The sequence below is a fragment of the Pteropus vampyrus genome, unplaced genomic scaffold, assembly GCF_000151845.1.
Source record: "Pteropus vampyrus isolate Shadow unplaced genomic scaffold, Pvam_2.0 Scaffold284, whole genome shotgun sequence".
NCBI classification, from domain to species: Eukaryota; Metazoa; Chordata; class Mammalia; order Chiroptera; family Pteropodidae; genus Pteropus; species Pteropus vampyrus.
The window spans coordinates 553418-571590 of record NW_011889065.1 but is presented as its reverse complement, the minus strand read 5'-3'; the positions used below and the strand labels follow the sequence as shown (position 1 = coordinate 571590).

Sequence of the window (18173 nt, the reverse complement as noted above, 5' to 3'; positions counted from 1 at the left end):
TATATTCTGTATATATAATCGGTTCTGCTACAATGTTATTACATGGTATATGTGCTCTAAAAATCAGGACACTACATAAATTGTGCAATAAAAACTACAGAAAAAATTGGTTAAGATGAAGTTTTTAAATGTTGTGTGATATCTTTATTTTTCCATTGAGCCCTGTAGTTTTAGTGCATGATATGTATAGTGCAGTGACTTTTAGAAATACATATGTATTGAAAGAAATTAATGTTTTTAGAACAAGCATTATTTCAAAAACTCCTGGATATGTATATAATATATCCAACCTAAGAAAAAAGCCCTCCTTTTCCCACCCAAGGCTTCCAGACCTAACATGCTCATTCATCCATTAATTTATTTTATTGAAATAATCGGCATAGATCTTAGTAAACACTAAGGTCACCATTTTCTTATAACTAGAGTACCCAGGTGGCTAGTGATAGTATCATTAAAGTAGAATGGTAACTCAAATGTTTCTCTTCTGATTTAATATAAAGTAAGTGATGTACTATTGACACAGAATGTTATATGTGTTAATGCAAATTGTTCCATAGGGACTCTGAAAAATAAGAAAATAGAAAAGAAAGTCTCAGAAAAATATGGATTGTCAATGGTCAGTTCTTAATTTATATATAACTTTTTCTTAATATATACTCTTACTCCATCAGCTGAACTTAAAATTGTACATGGACCTTGTATTATACTAAGCATATTTAAAATGAAAATAGCTTAAATGTAATACTCCTGATTTTATAGTCTCACAGGAGGAAGGGAAGATAAAAGAACTGAGAGAAGTGTTAATGCTCAATATGTGAGCAAATGATAACATTAACTTGAAAGTCTTACATTACACAGAATGAGAGAAAAAAAAATATCCATATCAACTTTCATAGTTTAAATGACAGGAATTAATATAACTTGTTTAGTTATACCTTTGCATCTGTTTTCCCTTAAAGGAAGGATGTTTTCCTAGAAGATATAAAACAACAGGAGCCATCAGATATTCCTGGTTAGTGTATAAAATGATAACAACCACTTTGCAAAACTGACTGACAGCTTGTAATAAAATAAACATATACCTCCACTATGATCCAGTAATTCTACTCTTAGGTTTATATCCCCAACAACAACAACAAAAAATATAAAAAAAAAAATGATTAGTACAAGAATGTTCATAGCATCTTTATTCAAAATAACCAAAAACAAAAAAATAACCCAAATATAATTATCTAGGAAAAAAAAAACAACTATGTTTTCTTCATGTCATGGATTATTCATCAGCAATAACAAGAAATGAACAATACAAAGCAACATGAATGAATATTACGGATATTACCTTGATAAAAATAACCAGGCACTAGAAGGTATTTACCATATGATTATGTTTATATAAAGTTGAAAAACAAGTAAAACTAACCTATGGTGGCAGAAATTTGAAAAAATAGGTGCCTCTGCTACATGAGAATAAATTACTATGACACAACAATCTATTAGACAATGCAAGTATGTGATGCGAGGTAGAGAAAGAAGTCTATAAATTCTTGAGAAGTTGAAGTTCTCAAAAATGGTCAGAAGTGATCTCTCCAACAAAAACTTAAGCCATGTAGTATGGCAGAGATCACATCTGGAAGAGAGAAAAAAAAAAAGATGGAAACCTTGAGAGAAAGTAGTTAAGGCATCCTATTTCTCTTCAGAAAAAAAGTCTCTGGATGCTTTGTATTTGATCTCTAGATTTCAGGAAGGGATACCTTTGAATAACTTATATATCTCAGCAGTCTCAGAAGGACAAAAAGTAGATAACCCATAAGGTTGAAAAAATAAATGGTTGAATGTAAATAGTCTCCACACTCCAGAGTTAATACAGTGCCAGTGGAATGATACTTCTTGTCTTTAGCCATTGTACATGAGATGGAAAGCATATAAAAAGACAGGGAATCTGGAAGGCTAGTAAAGATGTCTTGTCAACTTCAAATATTAGCTACAGACATGATATAGTATTACTTTAAATTTCTTAATAAAATTTCATGCAAAATCATCACAAGGTAGAGTGAGTGGCAAAAGAAGACTAACTGGTTCACTCTGATAGATATTTTCAGGGATACTATTTGCAAGACAAAGTGAATTATTACTAAATTACTTCCATAATAAAATTATAGCAATGAACCTACTGGAAAAATACAACATATATTACAGACAATGTGTTAATATCCCTACTCTACAAAGAACTATTAAAATTCAGTACAAAAAGTATGAATACCTAGATAGAACAATGGGTTATACATAATGATTCATATTTTTAAGATTGGAGATTAAAAGCAGGTGTCTTCCAGATCCATCATTGAGAGGAGAAATCAGAAGCCTCCTGAGAAGAACATTAATAAGCAATTCACAGAAATAGAAATATAAAGAGCCAATAAATATATGAAAGGTATCCAAATTAACTATTGATTAAATAAATGATGAATGAAAATTAAAAGACCAATGATATTCTGTTTTTACTTCTTGAGATGAGATTTATAAAATTATTAAGCACTTATTCAATATAATTCTATGCAAATATTAAATATTTTTATTTTAGCAAAATATTTGATATCATGGGAAAATGTTTGTGATTTATCGTGAAATAGACAGGAGACTTTCAAGACATTAAGTACAATATAATTCTAATTTTTTATTTTAAAAAGTGAAAGTATTCATTGGAAAGAGTGGAAGGGATGTAGAGATATAACAAATAATATTTTTAAATAATGTCAAATCTTTATACTTTGCATCAATTTCCAATGATCTCTTTTGCTATTATTATGAAAATTATACTATTTTTAACTATTATTAAAGCATGCAGATTAGTGTGCTTGTTTTGGTAGTACATATACTAAAAACATGTAGATTACTAATCTGGAATCTTTGAGGTAACAATAGGCAGCACAGATTTTCACATGTGAAATCATGTAATCATCTCTACTTACTTTACCAGAATGTTTTTAAGAAAAATGAAGTACTATATGCCTGCCTCGCAGCCTTTGGTAGTGTTGTGAGATTAATTGTGTTCCCTCAAAATTCATTATGCTGAAACCCTGAAACCCAGTACCTTAGAATGTGACTGTTTTTAAAAATAAAGTCTTTAAAGAGGTAATTAAGTTAAAATGAGACCATTAGAGGGAGGCCTTAATCCCCTATGGCCGTTGTTTTTATAAAACAATGAGATACATGGGGAGTGTGTGCACAGAGGAATTACCATGTGAAGAGGCATCAAGAGGAGTGCCATCTGTAAGCCAAGGAGAGAGTCCTCAGAGGAAATTAATCTTGCCTTAACCTTGATCTTAGACTTCCAGCCTCCATTAAGTGTGAAAAATTAAATTTGTTTTGTTTAAGCCAACAAGCTTGTAGCATTTTGTTATGGCAGCCTTAGGAAATTAATAAGGTAAATACATACATACATAGAAGATATACACAATGATTTTTTTTTTTAATTTACAATCCATGAAGTGACTCCTCTCAATTACTCTAGCACCCATCTGGCACTATACACATTAAGATATACATAATGATTGAGTATGGTTTATCTTTTGAAATTGGAGATTAAAAACAAGTATTTTCCAGATCTTTCAGTTGGGAGGGTAAGTCAGAGGCCTCTGAGAAACAGAACATTGTTTCTTCTGAAAGTAAACAGCATTGTACAGAGTACAGAGTACAATTTTCAGAGTACAATTGTACAGAGTACAATTTTCCAAGTACAGAGATCTCATTTCTTTCATATTTTTTACTCAGATGCCATCCCTTACAGATTGATAAATAGCAAGTTTAAAAAGTAAAAAAAAAAAAAATCCTATAAATGATTAAATTGGAAACAAATAACAATTCCAACAAAAGTGTTGAGCCACTTAACAAGATAAACAAATAAGAGAAGCTAGTTGGGAAGAAATGGCTAATAAGCCTTTAAAGTCGATGCAAAGTTGCTATGTCTAATTCTGCAATAATCTTTTTAAAATAAAAAATACTAAATTGGGAAGAGAGAGAAGATGAGAAATAATTTATAACTTTCTCAGAAGTCCTGTGTCCAGAAAACATGTATGCCGATTTGGTATTAGAAGTCCCAGAGAGAATTCTAAATCGTGTTTTCCCTGAAGATTCAGACACATATTGGGTATATCCAGCTGGAGAGTCAATTTGCCACAGGTTCATTCTTTGCAGGAGGGACCAAAGATGAGCCTCATGGGAGGGAGAATGCCTGCACACAGTGAAGCAGAAAGTCAGTCCCACAAAACTCTGATCCTTAAATTCCTAGGAAAAAAAAAAATCTCTCTTGACCCGATCTTGTCTCCTTCACAGGATATCTGATGGAACAAGAAACTAGACCTGAGGGGAGAGAATATTAGGGTGCACAAACTTTATCCAAGGACAATAGTTTCTGGACAGTAAGGAAGCATGACTTGAGAGCATATAAGAACTTGTGTTCTCCAGTTCATAGGGATTGTCAGAAACTAAGGAAAATGAAAGGGGTTTTAAAGAACAATAGAAAAAAATGATCGTTCGTGGATGCATACTAATTTTTTAAAAAAACTTCAAATTAAGAGTATGCATTTATTGAGCACCTACTATACACCACACATCTTGCAAGGTGCTGTGTATACCAAGACCAAGAAAGCATAATTCTTGAATTTATCCCTTGAAACAGATCTAACATAATTTTCCCTGAGATAAAAAGGAAAAAGATAGCCATGAGTTATTGAGTCCCTAAATCTTTTATCTATTATCCTAACTACTAGGCACTTCAAAGAAAATATGATTATATCAGTAAATAGTAAAGAAAGTAAGAAGCCTATGAAGTTTCAGAGATCTTTAAAAATATACATCCAAACTACATCGACACTATATTCTTTACTTTGTACCCTGTTAATCCAAGCCACCTTTAGCATTCATTTATTTACTCAATAATAATCTATTGCGCTTCATCTGTGTGGTCAGGCACTATGCTAGTCACTGAGGATACACTAGAGAATTTAATGGAGCTTTTAGTCAAAGTTAAAAGAAAGAGAAGTCAATGAAAACGTGCCGAATTCAAGGCATCATCCATATGTATATAAAAATTATTATCCCTAAGCCTTTAAAATTTTTAATTTCAATTCTAAAACTTGACTATATTATCTAAATAGATTTTGTTTCAGCTATATTTTATGGAAATGGATGATTTCTTAAAAAAAAAAACACACTTCATAGCTGAAATTAAAACTGTTAATTGAACCAGCTGTTAGATAATCAAATTGTTCAGAGCTATTCATTCCCCTTCCTGCCCATACAGAGTCATACATTCCCATGTTCACCATGTAACTTGCAAGGCCTATTTGTAGATGAAATCCATTTTCCCAACCCAGTTATCAGAGTTGACCCTATGACTTGCTTTGGTCAATGGGATGTGAGTAAATATGATATACGCCATGTCATAGAAGAGGCTTTAAATGTGAATATATTATTGACTACCTCTTGCAAATGTCCTTGCCATGAGAATAGTGTGTATAAGAAGGGCTGCTCTTTTAGCTAAAGTCTGATAATTAAAAACATATGCAAAAGAGGAAAGCAGAGTCACAGCTGACCTACAAACAACATATAACATGAACAAGGAATAAATGTTTACTATTGTAAGACCTTGTATATCGAGCTGTTTATTCCTACAGTAAAGCTGACCAATACCTGACTTTTACTTAGATTTCACTTTACGTAAACCATAGTAGTTTCACAAGTTACTATGTTAAGGTAGAGATAGAGAGAAGAGAAAACCTTATTTTTCTTCCAAAAAGATTAGTAGACCAAAAAGTTAAAATTTAAAATGGCTACATGATCCATGATAATCTAGGTCTTTGAGAAAGATTATTATTAATGACTTTTTAACTTTACAAATTAAACCAACTCATCTGTTTTCTTTAAGAATTTAATATTCCAATATTCTATAATATATGATGTAAGTCCAGTTTCAAATGTTTAATTTTGCTAATTTAAGATTTAATAGTTTCTTTTTTTTTTTTAGTAAATTTATATCCAATATAGAAAGCATATAAGTACATTGATTACAGCAGTGTTTCTCAGTATATGGTTGAATGACCACCTACATACGAATCGCTGGAGATATTTTTTTAAAAATGCAACTTCATAGCCACTCCTTCCCTCAGGCTTGTCAGAATTTGACAGTGAGTGGGCAGAAAGCTACATTTTTAAGCTCTCCAGCATTTCCGATGCAAATGAGTTTGAAAATCACCGTTTTAATTTCTCCAATATTGTCCAAATCAGTGTTAGTGAATTCAGCTATATCTTGACTTCACCTTAAGTGCAGCAGTTTTAATTGTTTTAACTAGAAAACATCTTAACAGTTGAAATGGCATACATGATATTATAAAACGTAAAATTTTGTTTACAGATAGAAATTGTGAGGCTTGTAATTCTTATTAATAATCTCTCAAGGGGTTATAAAGGAACAGTTCAAGGAAGCTTATGACAGAGGGAGAGACCTGCAATTCTTTGAATGGTTTGTGGAAAACTGGAACCATTAAATTACTAAGATGTGCACATAAGATCTTATCCATTTTAATGACCTAGGACAAGGGCGCTATGAGCTCTGGAAAATGAAGTCTTCATTTCCTGAAAGTGCCTTCTTGTTGATTTGAGAGATATTTCATTATTTCTTTAATGATTGAATATAAATCATTCTTCAAATGCACTACCTTCATAAATTATAGTCAGGGGCCCAGGCTTGCAGAAATTTGAAATTAGAAGAGACCTTAGAGATCATCTATCTCAATGATCTCATTTAATACATGGACAAACTGAGATTTGGAGGGAGTATATAATAGCTTAGTTATAGACTAGCTATCAAATTTTTCACCGCAATCTGAATAATATCTTTGTAACAGGGCACTAGAACTAAAAGTTTGAGATATCTAGACCACAAAATTCTAAAAGGCTTTATTCCTCTGGATAAAGTTGGGACTCTGAATTCATTCAATAAACAAGTATTGGGCTTCTACTCTGTGCCAGGTACTTTATTAAGACTTTAGCACATAAAGATAAAAAAAAGATATTTCCTGCCCTCTGGCCCTCTGAGAATTCACAGTTGGTTGGCTTCTGCTGCAGCACCCCAATTCTGCCTTCATTTTCACGTAGCATTTTTCCTGTGTGCATGTCTATGTCCCAAATTTCCCTTTTTTATAAAGACATCAGCCATCTTGAATTAAGGGCTATTGGTTAACTGCTTTGAGAGTTCCCTGAGCCCCCATACACAGAAGGAAAGGAAAGACCAAAGAAAAAAAGTACACCACACCAGATTGGCAGGCGGCAGTTTTAATAAACAAGAGAACTTATACATGAGACTTTTCTTGGGCAGCCACAAAATGAGATCTCTGCATCCATTTACCAAACTGTTAAGAGGCCTTAATGGAGTTCAGTCACATATCCAGGACAGAGTCTCAACAAAACATTGGTTTCTCAAGACTGTGTCCCTGAAGCAGCTCTTAGCATGGTGATAGCCAGCAGGACCTACACTCCAAGGACAGGGGAGAGAATAAAGAACCTTTGATTGTCTGGGTCCAGCTCACAGGTCAACCAGCAGTCATGTCCTCTTGATGATCTCTTCCAAGAGGGGCTCACCCTATCTCAATAAGACCTCACCTTAACTAACTACATCTCCAATGACTCTATTATCAAATAAGGTCACATTCTTAGGTACTGAGAGTCAGGACTTCAGCATATAAATTTCAGGGGCACAATTTAACTCATAGCAATCTACCTTCTAGCCCTCAAACACTCATGTCCTTTTTACATGCAAAATACATTCACCACATCCCTGCATCCTCCAAAGTCTTAACTCATTCTGGATCCACTGGAAGTTGAAAAACTCATCCAAATATTATCTAAATAGGTATGAGTGAGACTTGGGGTATGATCCATCCTGAGGTAGAACTCCTCCCCATCTATGAACCTGTAAAAACAGATAACAAGTTATCTATTCCCAAAATACAGTGGTGGGGCAAGGCCAAGATAATTCTTCCCATTCCCAAAGGGAGAAAACAGAGGGTAAAAGGGGTCACAAATCCCCAGCAAGTCCAAAAAGTACCAGAGTAAATTTAATTAGATTTTCTTCAGCTTTCATTTTTATTTAATTAATTAATTAATTTATTTTAGGCTCAAGAATAATCTTTTTTGGCTTAATGTTCTATCTTCTGGACTCACTAGGGTTGCAGTCTTTCACCCTTGGTGCTGAACACAGACTTTGTTTTCGCAGTCCAGGGTAGTAGCTTTATCCCCTGGGACTAAGAAGGAACTAGCTTCTGAACCACTTTTGGGGTCTTTCTTCCTTTTGTTGAAGGATAATACAATTTTTAGCTAAATAGCTCTACAGAACCATTTCCTTCTTATAGAATCCTAGAAGTCTCACAAACTTTCTTTATTTTCTCCCATCTCTGTTCCCTTCTGTCAAACCTTGGCATCATTTCTCCTTAGATAGTGATTAGATACACAAGTCACATGTCTAATCTCTTTAGCTGCATACTTTGTGTTCTTTCTACAGTATACTTCCGCACGCTATCTCTCTTTTTTAATATGGATAGGCTGACATTTTTCAAATCTTCAAGTTCTGGCTCATTGTAGCTTAATATTTCCCTTTTCGATCTCTTTCCTCTTGCAGTTTACTGTAAGTGGTAAAGAGAAATCAGGCAATACCTTCAATGCCTTGCTTAGAAATCTTATCGGCTAAATATCTAAGTTCATCACTTATAAGTTCTACTTTTCATCCAACAAAATAAAATTTATCCAAGTTTTTTGTTATATTGTAATAAGATTTGTCTTTCCTCCAGTTTCCAATAACATGTTCCTCATTTCTGTCTGAGATTTCTCCAGAAGCATCTTTAACATTCATTTTTCTAGAGACATGCTGTTCATGATGATATGTGTATTCTCTAATAGGAGCTTTCTCTACAAATTTCTTTTCTTTCTGAGCTCTTACTAAATCTCTTTTAATATCCATATTTCTACCAACACTCTCTTCAAGGCAATATAGGCTTTTCTATCAAGTACCTCAAAATTCTTCTATCCTCTACCCATTACCCAGTTCCAAAGCCACTTCTACATTTTTAGATATTTATTACAGAAACACACCACTCTATTACCAAAATTTATTAATTCTCTAATGCTGCAGTAATAAAGTATCACAAAGTAGTCATTTAGAATAACAGAAATTTATTGTCTACAGTCTGAAGGCTAGAAATCTGAGATTGAAGTATTGGTGGGGTTCGTGAAGGAGAAATCTGTTCCATGCTGGTATCCTAACTTCTGGTGGTTTGCTGGAAATTTTTGGCATTTCTCACTTTATAGAAGCATCACCTCAATCTCTGCCTTCATCTTTATATGGTATTCTCTTTGTGAGCATGTCTTTGTCCAAATTTTCTTTTTATAATAAGGAAACTAGTTATATTGGGGACCCATCCTACTGTAGTATGACTTTATCTTAAGTATTGATTTCTGCAATGACACTATTATCAAACAACATCGCAATCTGAGGTACTGGGGCTTGGTATTTCAACATAGAAATTTTGAGGTGACATAATTCAACTCATAGTAGGAGTAAAGGCAGGATTTTATTTCAAACACTCTAGCTCCAGAGTTTGTACATGTAATCACTCTGCTAAGCATGTGTTATGTCATAAAAAACAACTATGTGAACCCAGATAAAGAAGCAATTTTGTCTGGAAGACAGTTGTTGGGGTTAGAGGAGGTATTCCAAAGAGTTCATGGTTAAGTTGAATTTTAATTTTGAATTGGAGTTCACCAGACAGAAAGAACTGCATGAGCAATGACATAAAAGTAAGAAGGTACCTGGTATACCACCATCTCTCACCCATGTTACTGTAAAGGCCTACTAATTGGTCTCCTTGCTTCCATCCTTGCTCCCCTATGGTAAATTATTCATCAGCAGCCAGAGTGATCTTTTTCAGACAGGCAAGCCAGATCATGTAATTTCTCTGCTCTCATCTCTTCAATAGTTTCTCATCATACTTAGAACCGTCCAAAGTATTTACAGATCCTCAGGATCCACTTGGTCTTATCTTTACCTACATTTCCAACATAATTTTCTGTCACTCTTGCCCTGGCTTTTTATGCTGTAAGATATACTGGCTTGTCTCTTGCCTGTTCCCCATTTTAGAATATTTTTCTCCCAGATTTTCACAAGACTAGTTCCTTCTCATCATTCAGGGTTCAACTCAGATGCCATCTTCTCAAAGGGGCCTTATTTGATCTTTCAATCTATGAAGCCCTCTCCCAGTCATTCTCTATCACATCTTATGTTATTTTTTCCCTCATTGAACTTGGCTGTGGCACACAAATAAATCATTACACATTTATTTGTTTACTTGTTTGTTTGTCTCCCTCTGAAAGAATGTAAACTCAATGAAAACAGAGACTTACTCTTAGTCATGGCTCTATCACCAGTATCTAAATAGTGCTTGACACATTATAAGTAATTATTAAATAAATGCCTCTATAAAAGAGCATTTTTGTTGGAGTGATAATGGTAGAAACCACAGTACAATAAGATGAGGAGCAAAGCGGGTAGAGTAGTACATTCCAAAGAATATATGTTAAAGAAGAGAAATGGGCTACCGGCTAAAAGAGAAAGTCGGGATTAGGGAAGATTTTGTTTTCGGACTACAATTATAATTGTCATCACAGATAAGCACATACACAGGCTTATTAGGAAGAAATGAGGCGGGTGTAGAGAGGGAGAGAGAGAAGACAAGATAGGAGAGAAAAGAGAGAAAGCGAGAAGTTATATATATTGGAAAAAGAGGATAAATAATTAACATCCCAGTGGAAATGGAGGATATGAGTTCAAGAGCATCATGGATAGGCTATCTTTGGAAGAGAGCAAAGGAATATCTTTCTTTAAGATTAAATTAAATGAGGATAAGTGAACATACAGGCATATTTGAAGGCTGAGGGAAGGGATATTGAAGAATATCACTGAGGTAGGCTGCTCAACTCTCTGCTGAAAGGCAGATCCAAAGGTAGGATACTTAATGAGATTGGTAAGGTTTAGAACAGCTACTGCTAATTACAGGAAAGGGAACCAATTAAGGATAAGTAAAATAATTGTTGAGCCGTGTTGACATCTGAGGTTGGAAATCATGAATTTGTAATGCATCCAACCTAAAAGAATATGTGTTGTTGTTGTTGTTGTTGTTGTTGTTGTTGTTGTTGTTGTTGTTTCTCCAAACTCCACAGCCTTGGAGCAGAAGTGAGAAAATAGTGAATGATGCAGAGTTGGTGATTGGCAGGGCAAGTTCAGCAGAAGGTTAAGACAGCTGGAAATAATATAATTGAAGTGTTAGTGAAAGAAGTTGAGTTAGGAGAAAGCTAACAATCAGGAGACCTGTAAGCGATTATGCTGGAAGTAGGGGACTGGGGAAGACCACATGTTATGGGAAGAGAATTGGAATTCAGAATTTTAAAAAGGAAACAAATCTGAGCTGCAGAAAGAATGGACTTCAATGAGGTAGCAATAATTTTTAAGAGGCTTTTAGAAATGTTCTCTATCTTGATTGTGGTTGTTTTATGGCTAAAAGAATGTGGTTTATTGTACATCATTATTCTTCAACAAAAAAATTTTGTTTCGTTTTTAATTTGAAAGAATTTTAGATAATGGCAAAGTTCAGTTGCAGCTATGTTGCTAAATTGTAATGTGAAGATTACTACAAAAGAAACATAGAAATTGTAGGGCAGTTACCAAAGATGAGTGAGGGCACTGGGTAAACCAGATCTGGAGTCTTAAATGCTCAGTTAGCAAACTGGAGGCAGGGTTGTTGAAGGAAGCATTTTACTATTCACTTTTTATGTTTTTTGTTTTGTTTTGTTTTGTTTTGGGTTTGATATCGGTTTAGTTCAAAGTGGCAAGTAACTATTTTCAAGTCCATATTAAATAGGTGCAATACTGTCAAGTTTACTTATAGGTATTCTAAGCATAGCTGATAAAAGCTCGAGTTAAAGGTGAAGTATTAAAATAAGAATTATTATGCAAAATCATTCTATGAATCGATATAACTATCATTTATAATACTATATTTCTTGAAAAAAGTTCTCTTTCTTTGGGACATTGATGTTTCTAATAATGATGCTATTTTAAGTCTTACCATTTAATTCTCATATTCCTAACAAAATAAAAATGAAAATTCCGCTCTTTCTCAGGACAGTAGCCTTCCTTAATTCAATCTCATAATAAATTGAAAAGAAATGTGTGAAATTTGGAGTACAGAGAAGGAAATTCATTGCTGCAAATATAATTTCTTTATCTTTTAGAAAAAATCATAAGCATGTGTGTTTTTGCCAGAAAATACCAGATTTTTAATGCATTCCATTAAGATACATGTCCTATAATTTGCAATACCTTTTAAAATAATGATATGCCCCCCCCAAAGAATAAAAACCTAAAAGCTACATTCCAGGTATAAAAGTAAAATGCTGCTATTTTGATTACCATTTACATACACAAATACACATATACACTTCGCAATGAAGAAATTTCAGCTATAGTATCAAAGGGAAAGTGAAGTGGTCATTTAATAATGATTAGTTAAAATTTGAAGAACCGCACTCCATTATCAATTTAATTGTATATTACAAGATTTGAATAATTACCTAAAGGATTTTCACTCTTCCTATTCTACACACACACACACACACACACGCACACATCTTTTTCAGCAAACCACTCAAAAAGCAATCCTTTTGAAAGGAATCATCTAGACAGAAACACTTAAGCATAAAAACTGCACTAACCAGAATATATCTTTATGCCGTACGAACTGGCTTTACATTATCTATATGAACATAAAGAGAAAACACAATGACAACATAAAAAAACAAGAATCATCTAAATTCTCTTGCAGCAATTGTTAAGTTAGCCATTCTTAACCTAAAAAAAATAAGATTTTGGAAACCACAAATTAATTGGAGCTAAAATGTTAGGTCAAAATATTGTGAAACAATCGAGAAAAAATTAAGTAAACATCACTGAAACCAGATACAATTTCCTATACCAGGCCTACATTATATTTTTAAAGAGAATAAAGTTATTATAATATAGAAATTCATTGTAATCTAATATAAAAATAAGAATCAGCAGTAAAATTGGCCTTGAAATTCATGCATTCATTTATTCATTTACTAATCTATAGATACATTCATCAGACCTTTATTAAGCATCACAATGTTTACTGTGATAGACACTACACCTACAGAGATGAAGAAACAAAGTTCAAAATCCAGTAAGAGGACAAGTCAAGAAAAAAAAAACAATTACAATAAGATGCAATGTGCACAATAAATTGTGAAGGTTTGTACACACTTTGAAAATTCTGATTCTTTCCAAGGAAAAGAAAAAGGAACAACATGGGCTTTCAGGCATTTTGAATACTATATTCTGATTACAATATTAATTTTTTAAGTGAAGACAATGAAGAAACATCATCTATAATAACACAATCCAGCGACAATCTATGTTGACATTTTGTGTATACATGCTTCCTATCATTCAATGTGTGTATATATATGTATATATATATGCGTATACATATATGTATTATGTAAGATCTGTTATATATATACATATGCAAAATATGTACATGTGTTATACAAAATTGGAATCATACTGCATATACTTTTTAGTATATAGTAAAATTTTTCCTTAAAACATTGAAATGCCTGCATAGGATTTTACAATATAGATGTATTATAAGCTAATTTAGCCATTCTCTGTGCTAGACATGTAGGTTTTTTCAAATTTCTGCTACCATACATAAGACAGATAAATATTCATCTACATTTTTGTGCACAACTCTTATTATTTACTTAGGACAATTTCCTAGAAGTACAACTTAGGGGACAAAAAATAAGAAGGTTTTCAGATACATATTGCCAAATTACTTTCCAGTAAGGTTAAACCAGTCTACACTTTTACAAGCAGTACATGAGCATTCTCATTTGCTACATCTCATCAATGCTAGTTAAAATTTATTAATATTTTAATTATATGCAATCCTTACTAAGAACAGGGTATTATAAGCTTAAATAATAAGAAAAGGATTGTTATAACAAGATAGTAATGAACGTTCAGCATACATAGGGACAACTTGAGATAGCGATGACTGAAAAAGAGAGGATTCAAGATTCAAATTCTCAAAAGAGAATGGCACGCACAGAAGAAAATGGACATCTGTAGATATATAATTATCCTTTACTTATTCAAAATGGTAACCAAACACAGAAGATTTAGAATTGAATTATATAACATAAAACAAGAAGAACCATAGGGAAAACTCACATAACCCAACCAAAATAAAGAAAACAGAAGGACAAGGAAGAAATGGAAACATCAAGCTACCAGAAAGCAAAAGATAAAATGGCTTTAAGAAGGCCTTATATTTCAATAATCACCTTAAATGCAAATGGACTTAACTCACCAATAAAAGGGCACAGAGTTGCAGTTTGGATCAAAAAACAAAACTTAACCATAGGCTGCCTCCAAGAGACACATCTTAGCTCCAAAGACAAATATAGGCTCAAAGTGAGAGGGTGGAAAATGATATTTCAAGCAAATGGCATTCAGAGAAAAGGGGAGTAGCAGTACTAATATCAGATGAATTAGACTTTAAAATAAAAAAGCTAAAGAAATATTTTGAGGGACACTTTAGAATGATAAAGAGAATCATGAACCAAGAAGACATAACACTCATTAATATCTACGTTCCTAGTCAGAGAGTCACAAAATATGAGAGCAATTACTAACAAAACTTAAAGGAGAAACAGACCAAAACACTATCACAGTAGGGGAACTAAATACCCCATTGTCCGATATGGACAGATCATCTAAACAGAAAATCAATAAGGAAATAGCATCCTTAAATGACCCATTAGACCAAAGGACATAATTGACATTTACAGAGCCTTCCATTCTGAAACAGCTGCTTATACATTCTTCTCTAGTGAACAAGGAACATTCTTAAGAATCGACCCCATACTAGGACACAGAGATAGCCTCAACAAATATAGGAGGTTTGGAATCATACCAACCATATTCTCTGATAATAATGCTCTGAAACTAGAGATCAACTGCAAAAATAAATCAGGAAGAATCACAAATACATGGAGATTAAACAACATGCTACTGAAAAATAATTGGGTCAGAGAAGAAATAAAAAGAGAGATCAAGAGATACATAGAAACTGATGATAATAATAGGACAACATATCAAAACTTTTGGGACACGGCAAAGGCAGTCATAAGAGGAAAGTTCATATTATTACAGGCCTACCTCCAAAACCAAGAATGAGCCCAACTAAACAACCTAATGCTTCATCTTTAAAAATAGAAAAGGAAGAACAAATGAAGACTAAAGTTAGCAGAAGGAAAGAAATAATCAAAATTAGAGCAGAAATAAACAAAATAATAAAAAAAAAGCAATAGAAAAAAATAAATGTGACAAAAGAGCTGGGTCTTTGAGAAAGTTAATAAAATGGACAAACCCCTGGCTAGACTCACTAAAGAAAAAAGAGAAAGGACACAAACAAAATCAGGGATGAAATTTGAGGAAATTACCACTGATATCGCATAAATACAATGGATCATTCAAGAATACTATGAAAAAGTATATAACACCAAATTTAATAACGTAGATTGAATCAAGAAGAACTAGAAAATCTAAATAAAACAATTAGCAGTATGGAAATTGAAACAATAATCAAAAACCTACCAAAAAGTAAATGTCCAGGACAATATGGCTTCACCAGTGAATTTTACCAAACATTCAAAGAAGATTTAATACCTATTCTCTTCAAACTCTTCTAAAAAATAGAAGAGGAGGCAATACTTCCCAACTCATTTTATGAGACCCATATTACTCTGATACCAAAACCTGCAAAGATAACACAAAAAAAGAAATCTACAGACCAATATCTCTCATGAACACAGATGCAAAAATCCTAAATAAGTTACTAGCGAATCAAATACAGCAACATATTCAAAAGATTATACACCACAATCAAGTGGGCTTCATCCCAGAGGCACAGGGATGATTCAGCAAATCGATTAATGTGATACACCACAGAAACAAATTAAAAAATAAGTATCATGATCATATCAATAGATGCAGAAAAAGCCTTTGATAAGATACAGCATCTATTTATGATCAAAACACTTAACAAAATTGGTATAGAAGGAAAGTACCTTAACATAATAAAGGTCATCTATGACAAACCATCAGCCAATGTTATACTTAATGGTGAAAAAATAAAACTTTCCCTCTAAGATCAGGAACAAGGCAAGGCTGTCCATTATCGCCACTGTTATTCAATATAACATTGGAAGTTCTAGCAAGTGCATTCAGGCAAGAGAAAGATATAAAAGGCATCCAAGTAGTAAATGAAGAAGTCAAACTTTCACTATTTGCGGATGATATGATTCTCAATATAAAAAACCCTAAAAAACTCCACATGAACACTACTAGAAAGAATAAGCAAATACAGTAAATTCTCTGAAAACAAAATCCATAGTTCAAAAATCCATAGTGTTCCTATACTTTAATAATGAAATGTTAGAAAAAGAAGTGGGAAAATTAATTCTTTTTGCAATTGTAACAAAAGTTATAAAATACTTAGGAATAAATTTAACAAAACATGTGTAATCTGCAGCCCGTGTTGTTGAGTCTGACTTACCTCTGAAAGTTGAGATGAAATTGAGAAACTTTACAGTCCACCCTACCACAATCCTAAATGGAGTTTAATGTTACTTGAGAGTAGCTTACTAGGATAAGGCAGGGGTGCCTAATTCTTTGTTTTGTTTTAAATCAAATGTCAGTCAGATAAAATACATTTGAATGTTACATTGCCTCCAAAGAAACAGAAAACAATTCTCTGACTGAGGTGATTTGAAACAGCATCTGATATGATTTGTTAACAATTCTACTAAGAAATAGATGTTTCAAATCAGTGTGTTCAAACCATTGCAGAAAGTTGTCGTTGCCTTGTCTAAGTCAGTCAAGATATGAATAATAACTGAGAGGCACAGAGTAACTAAAAATATATCTACCACAAGAAGGATACACAATAAAGGTTTAACAGTTTTTTTTTTTTAAAAGCCTGTTACTGTCCAGGAAAACTTAAAAAAAAAAATTCTCTCTTTTGACTCCAAGCAGAATGGAAAGAAGTTTTCAAGTTTGCCCTGTCTTTGGCTGCATGCCACCCAAAAGCATTCATCCATTACTAAACTAAAAGTGACTTCACAGTGCTCAATTCAGCAGCATATATAATTGAAATGATTCAGAGAATATTACCATGGCCTCTGCAAAGGGTGACACGCCGATTCATGAAACATTTCATAATTTTGAAACAGACATTTTCATATATTATGCTATAAGTGAAAATGGTAAAACTCTATAATGGTGAGTCTAGTATTATGTTCCAAAATTGCAGATGTATTTACCCCTTGATCCAGCAATCCCAAGTCTACAAATTTATCATTTAGGAATACTTTCACACATATGAAATGATGTATTTACAAGATTTTTCACCAGGCATTGTTTGTGATTGCAAAGGATTAGAAAAATACAAAAGTCTATCAAGTGAGAACCAATTAAATAAACTTTGTTACATCTATACAATGGACTATAATGCAGACAGAAAAAAATGAGGATGTTCTTTACATATTGATATAGAAAGATATCCAAATATACAATAAAAATACTGCTTCATGGTATAGAACAATGGTATATCTTAGGTTAACTTTTATATAAAAAAGAGGACATGATAATATATATTTATATTTGCTTGTATTTGCATAAAGAAACAAAACAAACTAATAAAATGATTACCTATAGCAGACATAGAAAATTATAGTCAGCAGGTCTGCTGCCTATTTTTATAATAAAGTTTTATTGAAACACAACCATACCATTTGTTTCTGTGTTGTCTATGGCTTCTTTTGCACTACAATGGCAGAATTGAGTAACAACAACAGAGACCACATGGCATGCAAGCCTAAAATATTTATTACTTGGCCTTTTACAGGAAAAGTTTGCCAATTCCTGACCTACAGAGTAGGAGGAATGGATAGGGATAGAGACAGAAGTAAGATTTCTC

General features: G+C 33.0%; 1 long non-coding RNA gene and 1 pseudogene across 1 annotated transcript in view; one reads left to right on the top strand and one right to left on the bottom strand.

The window, feature by feature from the left end:
* LOC111729838 overlaps nucleotides 1-17110 on the bottom strand; it is a 157523-nt gene extending 140413 nt beyond the window's left edge. Inside the window, exon 1 of the long non-coding RNA XR_002776410.1 lies at nucleotides 16752-17110. This is a non-coding gene — a long non-coding RNA (uncharacterized LOC111729838). The remainder of the gene's footprint in view (nucleotides 1-16751) is intronic.
* Nucleotides 17111-17321: 211 nt separating this feature from the next.
* Nucleotides 17322-17420, top strand: LOC111729843 (annotated as a pseudogene).
* The last annotated feature ends 753 nt before the right edge of the window (nucleotides 17421-18173 follow it).